General features: G+C 38.7%; 1 protein-coding gene across 5 annotated transcripts in view; it reads left to right on the forward strand.

Moving 5' to 3' along the window:
* The first annotated feature begins 345 nt into the window (after positions 1 to 345).
* FAM135A (family with sequence similarity 135 member A) overlaps positions 346 to 13,114 on the forward strand; it is a 118,190-nt gene continuing 105,421 nt past the window's right edge. For 2 of the 5 annotated variants that reach the window (XM_027852931.1, XM_027852930.1), the window contains exon 1: positions 347 to 441. The gene's annotated coding sequence lies outside the window, so the exon portion shown is untranslated. Of the gene's footprint in view, positions 442 to 13,114 lie in introns of all 5 variants that reach the window. The other 3 variants (XM_027852932.1, XM_027852934.1, XM_027852933.1) reach the window with 3 other exon arrangements.

Raw genomic sequence — 13,114 nt, forward strand, 5'->3', positions numbered from 1 at the left:
ATCTCGCGAGAATCAGTCCTCTCGCCGTGGGGGCTGTCCCGGGCAAAATCTCACGCAATCTCAGCTGAAGCAAGAGGCTGAGGAAGGGGGCGGGGCGCTGGGCCGGAGCGGGGTGGGGCCGAGGCTCTGTGTAGGGAGGGGGGATACGGTGGCGGCGGGACCTGTTGATCGCAGGTAGCGCCAGGCTGGCCCGGGGGCTCCCTAGGGCGCTGCGGTAGCTGCGCATGCTCGCTGGCTGTACTACAGGGCTAGTCGCGGGGCGGCGGTAACCCACGGGCTCCTCCTCGGGATCCGCAGCGGCAGGGCGAGCGGCGGCGGCAGCGGAGATGTGAGGGACCCCGGGGGCGGGATGGTGCTGACCCGGGGGAGGGCCGTATTCTTCGACTGGGACGACGAGCTCCTCCACACGACTGGGGGTGGGAACCGCCGACCCGGCGAGAGGTAATTGCTCCCTAACCGTGGCCGCTGCCCGCATCTGCTCCCCTCCTCCCCGGCTGCCTCCGGGTCTGGAAGGAAGCCCCCCCATTGACGCCCCCTCCCCGCCTTTCCTTTCTCGCTCCTTCCCGGGACCGGGCTGGAGCCGCCGCCCCGCGGGCCGAGCCCTGTGCCCGGGCGACCTGGGTGAAGGTCGGTGCGGACGGCCGGGCATCCGAGCTCCGAGGGGCCAAGCCCGGCGTGGGCACTGCCCTGTGGTCCGGGGCGCTACCCACCCGGTCCTCCCGGGGCCGCTGTGCCCTCGCTTCGCCCGCCCCCCGCTTCAGCCCGGGTTCTCGGTCCTGTCCCCCCTTTTCCTCCCCTCCTCCCTCTCCTCTCCCCCCGTCCTGTCTGCCTTTCACGTCTCTAGCTCTCTCTCGAGCTTTTTGGGGGGGGGGGGGCTGGTCTCCTTTTTAAAATTCAATTAGTTATCATTACCCCTTCTCCCTGGGTTTCCTCTACTTTGTTTCTTTCCTTTTACTGTGTTTTTATCTCTGTTCTCTCATTTTCACTTACCTCTCTGTCCGGCAAGGATCCCTTACTCCTCATTTCTTCCCCTTCCCACCCCCCACCGGTCTTTTTGCTGTCTATTCACTGTGTCTTTGGTCAGTCTTTTCTTTTTTTTTTTTTAAATCACCTTTTTTTGCTTGAACGTGACTTTATACTGCAGGGGTTTTTTCCTCCTTACCTCAAGGGTCTGTATTCCTTTAACTGCCCTTCACGTAGGTCTCAGTACCTGGCTTGCCTGGGCTGGAGCTGTCTCTCCTGGTCCTTCCCCCCTCCCCATCCCCTTTCCGAGCTCATCCAGGTCCTTTACACCTTAGTTTTCCTATCTGGATCCCTCCTCAACTTCTTTTTCTTGCTCTTGTTTATCAGTTCTCTTTAATGGAGTTGTTTTTCTTTTCTTTGTTTTCTGCCTCTCCATTATGCCCTTCACAGGTATTTTTTTTTTCTTTCTGCATGCCTAGTGCTTAGTACAGTGGCTAAGAAAGCGCTGAATAAATGCTTCTTGATTTGACTTTATTCTCCATAGGCTTTCTGCCTTACTTCTCTTTTTCTTGTTCTGTTGCAAATTGTTGACATCTCCCCCAACTATTTTTTGCTACTTGTTGCGAATGGTCTCTTAACAATGGCAGGAGAAGTAATGAATCTACTATGTTGAATATATGACTAATATTTAAGGAGCATACTTATTTGGCATGCCAATAACAGAAGCTCATTATATAGGTTGCTGAAATTGTAAACTAACAAATTATGGTTGGGTAAAGGTTGATCCATCCCCACCTCCAAAAAATGCATTCCAAAACTATTACTAAGTAATTTATTGTTCTTCACAAAGAGGAAATGTTCAGCATTTTAGCTGCTATTTAATGGTCCACAATTCATTTTGTAAAATCCATGGTTGACTTTAATTTGACACATTGTACATTTTGAACATTTGTTTTTTCAATTAATCTTGAAACTGTTCTCATTGTTTCCTACGGATTAGCAAATATATGTAGTTCCCATTAAGTATAAATGCCTTTGCTTGTTGAAGAAGACTGAAGTTTGGGAAATCAGAAAATACATGTAAATATTTCTGAATTCATTAAATTAGAGGCAGTACAACCTTTGAATTTCTTTTGCTTTACTCATGTAGCCTTTTTGTTGTATAAAAAGACATCCTCCAGTAAAAGCAAAAAGTAGAGTATCTAATTTCTGAAGGAATCTATATAGCTTGTTTTAAAATTTTTGCTCTCTAGTTTGATAAATATTTTCAAATTTGTCTTTAATTTAGAGCCAGTTGCTGCTTTTGGTCAAGTGTTTATTAGGCCTGAAGACTAGCTGTATCACTACACATTTCATGTGGTATTTTTAAGTATTCTACAAACAGCATTTTCTTCCTCAAAATACCTGTGTAAAGTAGGAATTATATAGAGAGAAAAACAAAGACAGGAAGGTTGGTTCCTTATAAAAGAGAGACAAAATGAATCAGAAGCATAGCTGGAAGTAAGTTGAAAACATGTGACTTCCAACCCATTGCCATTAAACCAAACATCTTAAAATAACCAGCTGTTACTATGTGTAGTAGTAGAAGGTAGAGAACCCCTCAATTTTTTAGGTTTTACTTAATGTTGAATTTTTTTGAGTTCACATATTTAAATTGATGCTTCTGAAGGAAGCCAATTTCTCTCAAAAAGACATAGCCATCTTTACTTTTAAATATGCATAAAGTCATATGCTTATATTTCTTTTGTTGACATTTTAGTAAGCAACTCCACTAATCTGTAGAAATTACAGTGGAATGACAAGGTAGAACTGGCACAAAACTAGTCAAGAGATTTGAATTGTAATTATGACATTGCATAACTTTGTAGAAGCCACTTAACCTCTCTGTACCTCTGTCTCACTACCTGTAAAATGCAAATAATAATGATTGCCACTCACTAATCTCATGGTACTTTATGAAGGATAACCAGTTGAATGTATTTAATGTATTTATAGACAAAAAATGCTTTATGAAAACCTAATAATAGTTTAGAATTCTTAGGCTAGCAATTAGGTTATTCAAGTGGCATGTAGATCAAGGCAGACTTTAGATATTCATTTTTGATTCAGACATCAAAAGTATTTGACATAGTCTTGATGGCACTTGTCTATTTTCAGATAGTATCCTTTCTGCTGACAAGATTATATTAGATTAATACATTATATCTGATTATTAACCAAGCACTGTGGTATTCAGAATTTAGACAGATAAACCCCCCTTCCTCCAGGAATTTACATACAGTTGACATATTCTTATATTTTACATTTTTACTTTTGGCTTTTTTTTTTCCTTTTTAAGTGTTTGAGGGGCAGGGAAGTGAGATATGAGATATGTTAAGTGAAAATGGAGTAAGTCCTTGCCCTGGTTCTAATAGTTAGGGCAGTTGACTTGAAAATTAGGTTTTGAAATGAATAGATGTTTTGAAATAATAGATGTTTTGTTTTATTTTGTTTTGGTAGTGACAATTTGGAACAAAGTGTGGAAGAAAAAGAAAAAAGCAATAGTAGATGGAAAGAATTTTTGATGATTCCATTGATTTTTGATACATTATAAAATATAAATTGTTAGGCATATTGGGAATTCTTTTGGATTTCTTATTGTTATTCATTTATTTTGGTTGATGTCATATAATTAAGTAGAGAGACATTTTGGATAACTTGTAAGTAGTCTGTGTCTTTCACAAACTCCAATCACCCATTGTGAGATACATCCTATATTCTGGATTCTCTTCTGAATTATGTGTCAATATAGAAGTCTACACCAGACAGTATTCTGGAATGCCTCTGTCCGAATCCGAAAAAGTAGCTTACTTGCTCAGTTGTACAGCTAGTTAATTTCTTTCATTGAAATCTTCTTTTAAGTTGTTTTTTTAGGATTCACCTGTCCCTTTTGTGATTGTTTTTATGCTTTGGTATCTATGACACCTGCCCTCTATAATCTTCACAAGTTGCCAGTAAGTCATAGACTTCAATTAGAAGTACTGCTGACCATAAACATCTCAGAGTAATCTACGCCCTGAGGTCAAAGCTGTAAATATAAGCTTGCCAATTCTATATTGGCAAAGGCAACTTTAAATCTGGCAACACTATACTTTTCTCTGCCATCAGTGTTGTCTCAGTTGCAGGGAATGAGAGGTTTCAAAACCACCCTGATCCTTAACTACCATTGACCCCAAGAGAGTCAAGACTGGGTATTTAGTGTGCTGAGGGGAATAAGAAACCAGCATAACCATTCTCTTTTTCTAAGATTGTCAGTGGTACCTTTCCATTACGTTAATAGAATTTTCAGTTCCTTGAACCAGTAATACATTTGATACAAAAGCGTGATTTAATCATATGCTTTAAAAAATATACAGAAGCCTCAGTTGTCCACTGGGAAAGGAGGGAAGGATAGATAGTGAAAACATTTAATTATAGGGCCGGGCAGTGAAACTAGTAGAAATTTGACCTCTTTATTTGGGATAGGGACATTTTTTTCTCAGCAGCTTTTTAGAATCTGGTATTCCTATGCACTAAAGAGTTGACATTTCCATTATATTTGTGTCTTTCTCTTCTAATTTTCAAGGTTATCTTTTGGCTGGGACCTTCCTAACCACTAGGATATCCTCTCCTCTGGGTCCTGCACTCTTTTGTGTTGACCATTGGTGTTATAAATTGAACTTATATTTTATATTATGATCTAGAAAGCTGCGTTTACATTATTTTGAATGAAAGTTTCTTTATTGTAAATACTAGTGAAAGAAACTAGAAAAATCAAATAGGGTAACATTTTTCTGGGGTTGGAATTTTCAAAATATTGATTATGATGCTCCAGGTATGAGGCAGCATAACACCCCCCCACCCCCCCATTCTAGCTTTGTGTCTCTGGACAAGGCACTTTACCTTTCAGTGTCCTCAACAACTCTCTTAAGATCATATGTTGCAAAACATTTGCTCATCTGCCTTGGTAAGGAGAAGTTTCTGCACCAATAGTTCCTTACACTAATGAAATCACAGATCTGGACCAAAAAAATTATTAGGGCATTGTTTTTGGACTGTCTTGACTCAGTTGTGATCATTTGGAAGAAATATTTTTTCCTTATGCTGTAAGATCTCAGGGCAGTGTTTTAGATTTTAGTATTGCTTTAATGTTTGAAACAGCTAATCTTGACTTGATCAATATAGAAAAAAAGGGCAGGCAGCTGGCTGCTCAGTGCCTACCAGATAACAGTACTTAGATACAAAAACATTCTGGATTCCAATACAAGATACCTTGTTTTATGCAGCACCTGTCCTGAAAATTTTTGTTTAAATCAGTTTTTGTAAACTAGATTCCTTTCCCCTTCCCACCTTACTTTTTCATTAATTGTCAGGTTAAAAAAAAAATAAGAAACTGAGTTGCTCTAGCTATTACCTAAGATGTCACACTCAAGCAGTTAATGATCTATAAATGTATTCAGGGATTACTATTTAAAGCAGTTCCTAAGATTTACTTCAGTACAACAGACTATAGTTTCATTGGTATGGCTACTCCCTCCATAAAAATCACAGGTGGTCTTTGCCTTAGTAGACAGTGTTCATCAGTTACCATGAACAAAAAGATTCATCATGTGGTAGCCCACCTTCAGAAGGATGATGATCTCTGTACCCCATTTGGGTGGTCCTCAGATATAGGCACACAATCCCTTACCAGATTTGAAACGTAAGCCATTCTAGACCACTTTTTGTGCTCCGCTGCCATAACCTTTAAGAACTAAGGATTATCTCCATGCCAAGATGAGCCATTAGAGCAAGACTTTAGAAAGCAATAAGATTTGTTTAACACTTAACCTGGGAAGTACAGTTTTGGTTTGATTTGTGGTTTTCCTTTATCCATGTTACTACAAGGAGATAGCCAAAAGTAACATCGTTTTCATCTTAGGAAAAAACCAAACTGGCATACTCCACCTAAAATGTCCTTAATTGGTTTCAACAAAACATGCTATTAGGTGAAATGATATTATAAACAATAATTATTTTGAGAGAAATGATATAAGTATTCAAATGTTATTTCTGATTTCAGAAGCACTGACATTTGCCTTCTGAAGGACAATATAACCTTTTCAATCCAAATTTAAGAAAAATGAGTTTAATTGGAAATTGATTTTTAAAATTTGCTGTCCCTTTTGCTGAGATTTGCTTTGAGATTTTTAAATTAAGGAATAATGTTAATTACATGAAGAATGTCAATCACTTAAGTGCAATGGCCATTTAAATTTTTGATTAAATGGTAATTTGGGGTAATTTTTGCTTTTAGTGGAATCTAGAGTTTTGGATTGTGTCCTCTCTCCTCTTTCTCCTCTTCTACCTCTGATAGAAAATCTCACCTCTTTATTATCTTTGAATATACCTTATCAATTCAGTAATTCTTTGGTAGATCTCCATTAGGCACAAGGAAATCTCTGCATTAAAAGAAAAATTTATTGCAACCCTCTAAAATATAATTGGTGAATCATTTTTGCTCTTCTTATTCTTTATGTATATTTTTCCTCTTAAAAAGAGAATTATTTTTAAAATCTACCATTTTCTCTTCAGAGGTATTTTTATAGTTATAAATTACTTGTAGAGCAGGGTGATAGATAAATTGGGAACCTAACATAACCAAACCATTCCCAGTGTTTCTTTGGTGTGTGGAATCCCAAAGGACTAAGAGGATCAAGAAAATGAGTTGCTAGAATAGAGATTCAGGCAAGAGGTCAGCATCAGACTAGGAGAATTGACATTTCTGTAGTTTCCTCCTCATCCTCTCTCTCCAACACTTCAGTTTCTTATGGCTTATATTTTTTACTCACCCCACCCCCATCATCCCTCTTTGTATGCACTGATATACTGTTGTGGTTGTGGACACGTCTTTCTTCCCTGCTCCTTACTCAGTAATGTGTGGCCTCAGCATCCTTCCTCCCCAGAATCTTTGTTCGGTTGTGGTTGGTGAGATGATATTAACGGAAAGCCTCTCCCAACTCAGTAATATGCCCATTATATACTGGCTCCCATTTCACCTCCTTAAGAATAATAATTCTTTCTGTAATTTCCATTTATGAACTGCCATTAGTGATTAAGGACTTAGAAGGTGTAGTTTGGGATTGATGTGAGTCAGTTACAACAAAGACTGGGGACATAGTGTGGGTGTACCTAACATTCATATAGAGTTTTAAGGTTTGCGAAGTCTTTTTCATACAGTTATCTCACTTGAGCATCACAAAAACCCTTTAAGATAAATACTATGGGTATGATTTATACCCATGTTACAGATGAGAAAATTGATACTTAAGAGAGATTTTGTGGGGCGGCTCAGTGGTGCAGTGGATAGAGCACCAGCCCTGGAGTCAAAAGGACCTGAGTTCAAATCTGGCCTCAGACACATAACACTTACTAGCATTGTGACTCTGGACAAGTCACTTAACCCCAATTGCCTCGCAAAAAAAAGAGAGAGAGAGAGGTTGTGGCTTGCCCATGATTATGTGGGTGGAAAGTATTTTCCAGTCAGTCAGTTGGAACTTGAACACAGGTCTTTCTAATTCCATTTCCTGGATTCTTTCTACTGAATCAGGCAGCTTTTAATCATGGAAGCAAAATAGGATGGTAATTTCAGCCAAAAAGACCTGTCTCAACTTAACTATTATTTAGCTTCCTGATATTGAAAGTAATAAATAGATTCACCTTTGATTCTCAGAAGCATTTATGAGAACTCCTCCTCACCCCACTAAAATATGTGTGTATAAGCTTACTGCAAAGCAACAAGTATACACCCGTTTTAAGCACCTACTGTGTACCAAGCACTGTGCAAATATTGGGGATATAAATAAGAAAAAAAGGGCACTCCCTCAAGGAGCTTATAGTCTTATGGGGGAAGACAAAGTACAAAAAGGAAGCTCAAAATTAGGAGTGGGGAAGAGAGGGAAAAGTTACCTAATACAGCGACATGAAAGACAGATCAGTCAGAGAAGGCCCAAAATAGTGTAGTAAGGTGAGAAGTGGTGATAAATTATTTTTGTGGCAGAATTATAATTCTCCCCCACCCCATTTTATTTAAACAAATACCACTAGGATTTTTGCAAGGAAGGAAGGGATGTGATGAGTCTTGTCCTCCTTTTTTTCTTTTTTTTTTCCATTTCATTTTCTAAGAATTACCATAACTAGTATGAGTCAATGTAAATAGGTTTGGTTGACTGAAATTGGGGCTGTTGGGCTTAGATTGACACAGTGCAATTGAACAGCCTATGTGGGAGCAGCTTCTCTGCTTTGGCTGTGTTAAACATATTCTGATAATCTGGTATTGGAGTGGGTTCTGTCAGTCAGTTAGTGAACATGTATTAAGTGTCTTCAATATGCCAGGCACTGTGCTAAGTGCTGGGGATTGAAAAGGAACCAAAAAACAGCCTCTCTCCTCCAGGGGCTCGAAATCTAATTGGGGAGACAACAAGCAAACAAATATATACAAATAAGCTATGAACAGGATAAATAGGAAATAATTAACAGAGGGAAAGCACAAGAATTGAGAGGGATTGGGAAAGGCTTCTTGTAGAAGATAGGATTTTAGTTGGAATTTAAAGGAAGCCAGGAAAATCAGTAGGCAGAGATGAATAGGGAAAGGACTCCAAACATGGGAGGCAGCCAGAGAAAATGCTTGGAGCTGAGAGATGGAATGTCTTGTTCATGGAATTTCAGCATCCCTAAATTGAAGACTTTGTGGCAGAAAACAAGGTGTAATAATACTGGAAAGGTAGGAGGGGGCTAGGTTATGAAGGGCTTTGAATGACAAAAAGACGATTTTGTATTTGATGTTAGATGTGATAGGAAACCATTAGAGTTTCTTTAATTGGGGAGTGGAGGTGGGAGTGTTGTGATATAGTTGAACCTGCACTTTAGGAAAATCACTTTGGTTGCTGAATGTAGGATGGATTTGGAATGAGTAGAAACTCGAGGCAGGTAGATTCACCAGCAGGCTGCTGCAATAGTCTAGAGTTGATGAAGTGTACCAGGGTGGTAGTGGTGTTAGAGGAGAGGTTATTCAAGAGATGGGCAAAGGTGAAACTCATAGGCCTTAGCAACAGATTGGCTATGGAGAGTGAAATATTGTGAGGAGGATGACACTTGGGTTGCAAGCCTGAAGTACTGGGAGGATGGTGTTGCCCTCTATAGTAATAAGAAAGGTGTGGAGGGGAAGGGAGGAAAAGTTGAGGGAAAGATAATGAGTTTGGTTTTATACATGTTGAGTTTGAGATGTCTGATAGGAAGTTGTAAGTCAGCAGAGAGGTCAGGATAGGTAGATTTGAGAATCAGCATAGGAACAGTAGTTAAACCCATGGGAGCTGATTGCCAAGTGATGTAGTATAGGAAAGAAGGAGAGGACTCAGGATGGAACACTGTGGGACATCAATGATTAGAAAGGTTCAATCCAGCTAGGAACTGTGGCATATACCAGTTTTAGGCAATAACTTCCCACAGTCCTGGATGCTCAAGGTGCCCTACTGTAAGATCTATGGAGCAACTGACTTTTGTAACATTAACCAACCGCTCCATGATACTACAGGGAAAAGGGAGAATTAGATTTTATTTAGGACGAATATTGTGTGATGTTTTGCTACTTGGACTAACATGGTTTGGTTAGTGGTCCAGTCCAAAGTGGATATCTTATGATTGTTGCCTTACCCGTTCAAGTAGTTTATTATTTTTAAGGTATAGTCACTGGGCCAGAATTAAAGCCATAAAGTTCACATAAGTCCTAAGTCTACCATTACCATACCTAGAATCCATGAGACCCAGATATCTGGGTATGTGATCAAGAATAAGTAGAACACAAAAGATGTGAGAAGTGGTCAGTTTTAGAGTGGATGGAAGTAATAGAGTTCTCATATACCTGTTTTCTGATAATAATAGAACTTCTCTGTTGGACTCTCTGGCTAAGTGGAAGTTTGTACCTGGTGGCAGGAAGCCAGACATGGTAGTCCTCAAGATATATTGGCTATACCCCTCAACTTTGGCTGCAATTAGAGCCAGAATTTTGTGTACACACATTGGTAGAAAACTTAGTAACCACAACCACCCAGCTGAATTCATCCCAGACAGGTGTGGACAAGCCCTTCAAAAACAGTTCACCCATAGCATGAATATTCTTTGTCAAATGTTGATAGAAGGTTCACAAAGACCTAACATAATCTACCATAGTCATTTAAAGTTTACAAGAAACTGGTATAACTGTCACTTTTTTATGTCACTTTATTGTTGTGGGTTTCTGTTTCCTCATCTGTAAAAATGAAAGGGCTTTAGACAATCCTTTCAAGTTGCTTCCAGATCTAAATTTTATGATGTTATGACCCCACCATATTCTCAAATAAGGAACTTTTTATTCCAGTGAGGTATAGGGGGTGTTTTGGTTTATTAACATTCCCTATCTGTAGGTGTTGTTATTATTGGGTAAAGAAAGTTGTCCTTGGATCTGTGGAGCTATTTGACTAGTCACAAGCTAAGGGAAACTGGGAGTAAATTAGGGGGACCCAAATTTATAAAGTGTTTAGACATGTTTGGTTATTATTTTGTATATACTCTTATGCTGATATGTGATATTTCAGAGTGAGGAAATATTGAAAAAGAAGTGATCGTAACAAAGAATATAAGCTTTTCGTTTTCTGTCCTCTCACTTTTTTTGCCTGTGTTGACTTTATTTGAATTTTTGAGGCTATATATATTATTTTGGCTTTACTTTCTTCACTAAGTAGCACTTCATCTAACTTGTCCTATGTTTTCTCTGAATTAGTCATATTCCTTGTGATGGGGTAATATATATTCTGTTACATCCACATACCATTTTTCAACCATTCTCCTAATTGTTGAGTACTGATTTTGTTTCTGGCTTTTTGTTATCACAAATAATTCTTCTATGAACATTTTTGTATGAATGGATTTTGTTGTTGTTGTTGTTGTTGCTTTTACTAACTTCCTTTGGGGTATGTTCCTAGTGGGATCTCTGGGCTAAAAGGGTTTGAGAGATTTTACAACTTATGTACTTTCTTGCTTTCCCTATTCTTACTGTCAATAATTACAAGAGTTTGCAATCTCAAAACCATCCTAGACTTCTCATTTTGTATAGACTTTTGTCTCTCCCCTTTAGAATGTAAGCTCCTTGAGGGCAGGGACTTTCACTTTTGTTTTTGTATCTCTAGCACTTACCACCATGTCTGGTTCATAATAGGTGCTTAATAAATGATTGTTGATTGAGTCTTCCTAGCCCCACATATCCATTCAGTTGCCAAGTCTTATTAATTCTATCTACACATCTCCACTCTTCTCCATTCACACTAGTTCAGTCCCTCATTACCTATTGCAATAACCTCCTGATTGGTTTGCCTACCTCAGGTTTATCCTCTCCCCAGTCCATCATTGGTCTGACCATGTCACTTCTTTGTCTACATGATAAAGTCCAGTGACCGCTGTTACCCTAATATAAAATATAAACCCCTCTTTATGGCATTTAAAGCCCTTCACAATCTGGCTCCAGTCTACCTTTCCAATCTCATATATCACTTTTCTTCGTGTACTCTGTGATCCAGTCAAACTGGCCTAGTTATTTCTTACAGTATTCCATCTGCTTTCTCATGGGCAGTCCCCCATACCTAAAATGTATTCTTTTCTTACCTTTACCTCCTACTTTCCTTTCAGCTTCATTCAGACACCTCATATATAAGACTTTGCTTGATTTCAAGTTTTAATGTCTCCCCCAACAAAATTGCCTTGTATTCCATATTTTGTATATATTGATTTTGTATGAATTTAAATGTGTACATATTTCTGCTCTACAGAATGTAAGCTCCCTGAGAGAAAGGGCTATTTGTTTCCTTTGTATCCCCAGTGCCTAGCACAGTGTCTGGCACATAATAAATGTTTGTTGATTAATTGATTGATTGTCCCTACTTATTTCGTCAGTACCTTTTCTTTTTCATTTTATCTTTCTCAGGCATTCACACACATACCTACCTCATCTGTTTTTATTTTTAAAATTTCAGTTTCCCATATGTGTGTGCACATGTATTTGTATTTTTACATTAGTAGAGTAAGTGGGAAGAGGTATTTGAGAAGAATGAAGGAATTAACCAAGGTTTACATGCCTAGAGTGGAAGAGTTAATAAAAAGCTCAGAGAAGACTCAGAGAAATCTTTGAAGAATCTTGTGTGTGTGTGTGTCTGTGTGTGTGTACATGTTTGTGTGTATAAAATTATATACACATGTATATTTCCACATATACATGTGTATATATGCACATATATATTCATAAAGGACATTTAATTCCAAACTTTTGCATATATTTTACCATTTTTTCTTTAAAGCATTTCTTTCTTACAGATTTTATCAGGAATTACTTTGTGAACATGAACTCATTAATATAGGTATTTACTTAGCCAAAGCAAATCTCAGCTTATCAATGCCTTTTCATCTTGTGTGATTCTTTTCCTTATATCATCCTCCACACTCTGTTGGAAGCCACCTTCTATGTCTTTCTATATTTTATGGTAAACAGCGACACACTTAGACCATCTGTCTGTTATGCATTTCTCTTACCACATGATCACCCCATATCTTTTTCAAATCTTTATTTCCTTATCACTTCCTTTGTGTAATTAATAATTGGAAATGTACTACAGTGTACCTACAGCCACCATACTTCCATTACCTTTGTGTCATCTGTCACAATGATTCCTTAGAAATTTTGGTATTCTCAGATATGTGACTATATAGCATTGCCAGGAGAATATTTGCTTTTTAAAAATGGGTCTTTGCTTCAGTAAATAGCCTAAGATAATTAAAAGTGCAGTGCCACTTCCCACACACTGTACTCCTCCTACACAATTCTGGACCCAGCTCACTGTTAATGGTAGTTGCTGTCACAGGAATAAGGGTTCTAATGTCCAAAGATCTGTGGACTGCATATCATAGTCTGGACAAAGAGACATTATTTATCTGTTTGGGCAGATTTCTTTTATAATCATGGAGGAGTCCTTGTGATATTTTGGGTTAGTTACAGTCGGTATTATTATCCACTCACTATAGAATATGGAGGATCTCATCATTTGTAGGAAATTCCTCCTCCATTTGGATC

Source organism: Vombatus ursinus, unplaced genomic scaffold, assembly GCF_900497805.2.
Source record: "Vombatus ursinus unplaced genomic scaffold, bare-nosed wombat genome assembly UNPS02009835.1, whole genome shotgun sequence".
Classification (NCBI taxonomy): Eukaryota; Metazoa; Chordata; class Mammalia; order Diprotodontia; family Vombatidae; genus Vombatus; species Vombatus ursinus.